Here is a 4,113-nt window from a genome sequence, read left to right as displayed (position 1 = left end):
CCCCCCCTCTGTCTGTCTCTCTCCATCTCTCTGTCTCTGTCTCTCTCTGTGTCTCTCTGTCTTCTCTATTTCTCTCTCCTCTCTGTCCCTCCATCTCACCAAGGCTGGAAATGCAGTAGCCTCTCAAGGTCTCAGTCCCAGCACTGATTGGCTGGGGTCGGGGGAGGCTTATACATGTCCTGTTTCCCACCTGGCGGCCCATTCCTCCTTAGGCAGCTGGCTGCCCTCTGCTCCCCAAGGACTCACCCTCTTGGTGCCAGACTTAGTGAGAAGGCCGGCTCTCTTTTCACCCTACCACACCTCAAAGCTCTGGAGCTCAAGTCATCCACCAGCCTCAGTCTCCACAGCACCAGGAACCACAGCCATGCGACATCACTTTGGGCTCTATTCATTTTTCAAATGAAAGTGATTTTTTTTTTTAGTTTGAAGCTACAAATGAAAACTTGGGCCACAATCAAATGAACTCTCAGAGAAAAAATGTCTAATTCTGAAAACTCATTTAAAAAAATAAAAAAGGGGAGGAGCAATGAGCTGAGCCCCCCTTACAACTTGGGGCAGCTCTCTGCACATCGTATGTTACGCTTACATGGTGGGTAGAAATGTATTCGAGGTTCCAGAGTACAAAGGAAGGAGGGTTGGGGTTTGGGTGGTAGTTTTGTTTTTGGGACGGAGAAAGAAGGGATGAAAGGAGAGAGAAAGAGAGGGAGAGGGAGAAACAGAAGAGAAACAGAGGGGGGGAGGAGGGAGGGAGAGACGAGAGAGAGAGAGAGAGAGAGAGAGAGAGAGGTCATCACAGCCAGAGAGCGAGGTGTTCTCCGGGTCCTAGATCTAGCGAGCGAGAGAAGGAGAGAGAGAAATAGAATGTGTGTGGGGGGGGGACAGACAGCGGGGGAGGGAACTGAAATTCGGAGCCCAGTAGCTGTAGGTTACATCCAACACGCACCACTCCGCGTCTCCGCCCGGAATCCCTGCAGGAAATTTGTCCCCCGATTTTGTTTCCACCCAATTAGTTCACATCGGGCAGTCCCATTCGTGGTGACATTACAAAGCATTATGGAAGAGGGCTCTCCTCTAGCCAGGCTTCCTGAGCCCGCGATCGCGTATGGAAGACAACAGAAAAGACAGAAGAGAAAGCTCAGACCGTGAGCCGAGCGTGGAAAGCCCGTACCTCCTGCCCCGCCTGCCGCTGCTGAAGTCCGGCCAGACCTGACTCTGCCGCTGCTCAGACCTGGAATCTCTGCCCGCTGGCTCCCGGGGAGGGAAGGCAGCTCGGCAGCCTCTGCAGCTGGTTGGCTGAGATGCCCGTCAATCTGTCCAGTCTTGGACTAGCTGCCCCTTGAAGGCTGTGGGCGGACTCTAGGCCCCGGGGCTGGAAGGGGAGGGAGGTGCTTGGGTCCAGCCACCCCATCTCTGTCCCTAGAAGGAGTCTGGGGGCTTCGGGTATTCTTTCCCCTTCTGTCCGGGACTTTGAACAGCTGGAACCCTCCTTCACTTTTGGAGAGAGGCCTTGGCTTCGCCTGAAGGGCAGGGCTCTTCTGCCATCTTCCCTTGGCACCGAGGCAAAGTCCTATCCCTTGGAGTCCAGCTGGGGAAGTGAAGCCCCAAGAGAAGCCCTCGTCGGTCCAGAGCTTTGCGGTGACCCCCGGGGGAAGATCGCGAAGCTGGGCATGAGTCGCCCGTGAAAAGCCCTTGCAGTCTTGGGCCCCCTCTCCACCGCCCCATCCCCGCTGATGCCCGGCCTCTCCGGCCCCTTTGGATATTCCAGTATCTCTAGGACCCACAAGGGAGGGCGAGGCTCACTGAGCAGCTGAACCGCTCCTGGGGTGATGAGTGCCAGGCAGAAGCGTGCCCCCAAGGAGCTCAGGCTCTGCAAATCCAGGGGCGCTGCTGACCCGGGCATAGCCAATGGAATTACACAAGGTCACTGATTTCCTCCCGCTGATGGAAGAGCTTAGCTCGGCTCCCAATCAGCACTCAGGACACAAAGCAAGGCAAGCACACGGCTCCTGCTCTCAGGGAGCTCCCGTTGGGGGGGGGGGGGGAGAACATGATCCTGGGTCCATCAGAGGAGCTGGCCAGTGACATCTGCAGGGAGGGCACCAGACAAGGGTCTTCTGGCACTGCCTGGCCGGCCTCTCTCCGTGTCTCATGAGACTCAGTTGGAAGCACGTTGCCCACTGAGGCCTCCGCCGTGGCCCCCTCCCTCCGCCTCTGTCTAGAGGGACCCCAGAAGGCCAAGCCCCCTCCCATGCCCATCCATGCTGGTCTGCCTTCTCCATGCTGTGACCACAGCACCACCTACTGACTAATCCAGTCCAGCCTCATGAAATCCTCAGGTGCCACCTAGGGCCACCTTCTCATTTTATGGAGAAAAGTGTCTGAATCTCTCTGGGCCTGTTCCCTCATCCATAAGGAGAGGGTGGACTGGGTAAGCTCCAGTGTCCTTTCGTATGGCTGGCTGTGTATGACTGATATTCCCCCACCGGGCACGGTGCCTTGGCACTTAGCAGACGCTTAGTGAAGGCTTGTGGAATTAAATCGTGTTTAGGAGATGGAAGAGAGAGCATATGAGAGCTTCACAAAGACTGCTGACCCAACAGCCCCAGGACCCAGCGAGACGCTGACCCTGAGGACCTTCGATGGAGGCTGGAGGAGCAAGATGGAAAGTGAGAGGGAGCGAAGCGATTCAGAAGCCTCCTCCCGCCACGTCCGACCTGGCGCTGCACGGCGCTGGTGCTGGGCACGCAAAGGTGGGAGAGCCTGGACATGGATGAGGGGAAACGGAGGCAGGAGAGAAGGGTGCCCAGGGCTGGCTAGCAGGGGTCACCTGCAGGGAGAGCATGCATCTGGGCTGCCCTCTGCTCCAGAGGAGGGACTCCTCATGGATGACCTCCCAGGCGTCCCCAAAGTATATATAACAGACAACAGCTGGCATTTAAGTAGCTTTAAGGTTTGCAAAGCATTTGACAAATATTAATCTCATTTGCCCTTCATAACGATCTTGGGAGGGAGGTGCGATTGTTTTTCTCATTTTACAGAGGAGTAAACAGAGAGGCAAAGGTAGAGTGACTTGCTCAAGGTCACAGTGTGTAAGGGCCTAAGGTTGCATTTGAACTCAGGCCCTCCTAACTCCAGCTCCAGCGCTCTCTCCACTGCACCACCTAGTGGCCCATCCAGGAGAAACGCCGCCTCCTCGCAGTGCTCAGGCGCAAATCCTCTGGAAAAAAAAGGCCTCGGAGGCCCCTGAGAGATGGAGCCCCTGCGGCGTGCGCGTGCCCATTGCGCGTGCGAAACGCGGGCTGGCTGCGAGCCTCTAGACTACATTTCCCAGAATGCCATCGGAGGCCTCAGTTCTCCTAGCCGGTCTCGTGTGGGTTTAAGTGGAGGAATCCTCTTTCCGTGGCTCAGTCCCGCAAGGCCCCGACTTGCAGCCTAGGGCCCAGGCGTGACAGAGCCCCGGGTGAGTGGAGGGATCGGAAGAGAGTGCGCACGCGCCTCTTCCCTCCCCTCATTCTTATGTCCCCCCACCCCCCAGGTGCGGGGTCCAGCAGGCTGACCCGGGAATCTGGCGAGAGGGGAGGGAACTGCGCATGCGCCCCCGGGGGGCGCGCACGCGCAGAACCTGATCTTTGATGGCTTTGTCTTTCCTTTACTGTAGAAGCCGCAGTGACTCCCTAGTGCCCCCGGACCAGCCGTCAGCGCCGGTTTGGGGCATTTAACGTTCTGCACCTCCCTGTCCCAGCTCACCTCGGACAGCCAGCGGCGTACAGAGCCTGGGGCCTGCGGCTGTGAAATGGGGGTCCCAGCAGCTCCTGCCCCCCAGGACGTTGTGGGGGTCGGAAGGGTTTCCGTGTACACAGCAGGCGCTTAATTAGTGTCGGCTAAAACGATAATTACATCCATATATAAAGGACCGGACGGTCCGTCAGTGCCCGGGCCGCCGGGCCTCGACCCCGGGAGCCGTGCCAGGGCCCGGGGCCAGCAGCCTCAGGAGAAGGTCTGGCGCAGCTGCCTGCCTCGGTTTCCCCCCGTAAAATGGGATCATAGTAACCCCTCCCCAGCAGGGGGCCTCGGGCTTCATCTGGAGGAGACCAAGGAGAAGGGCCCCCCCCC

The 4,113-nt window shown here is 58.0% G+C and overlaps 2 protein-coding genes across 3 annotated transcripts in view; one reads left to right on the top strand and one right to left on the bottom strand.

Moving 5' to 3' along the window:
• LOC138173253 (putative methyltransferase DDB_G0268948) overlaps window positions 1-1,316 on the bottom strand; it is a 19,129-nt gene extending 17,813 nt beyond the window's left edge. Inside the window, exon 1 of one of the 2 annotated variants that reach the window (XM_069103215.1) lies at window positions 1,169-1,316. The gene's annotated coding sequence lies outside the window, so the exon portion shown is untranslated. Of the gene's footprint in view, window positions 1-246; window positions 385-1,168 lie in introns of those variants that run through there. The other variant, XM_069103216.1, reaches the window with a different exon arrangement.
• An 822-nt stretch (window positions 1,317-2,138) lies between these two features.
• The window catches only part of LOC138173252 (zinc finger protein 665-like), a 10,044-nt gene continuing 8,069 nt past the window's right edge, over window positions 2,139-4,113 (top strand). The window contains exon 1 of the mRNA XM_069103214.1: window positions 2,139-3,850. The gene's annotated coding sequence lies outside the window, so the exon portion shown is untranslated. The remainder of the gene's footprint in view (window positions 3,851-4,113) is intronic.

Source organism: Petaurus breviceps, unplaced genomic scaffold (genome assembly GCF_028583685.1).
Source record: "Petaurus breviceps papuanus isolate PSGF00001 unplaced genomic scaffold, PetGlider_PUasm1.0 567, whole genome shotgun sequence".
Taxonomy (NCBI): Eukaryota; Metazoa; Chordata; class Mammalia; order Diprotodontia; family Petauridae; genus Petaurus; species Petaurus breviceps.
This window is presented reverse-complemented; position numbering and strand designations above follow the sequence as displayed.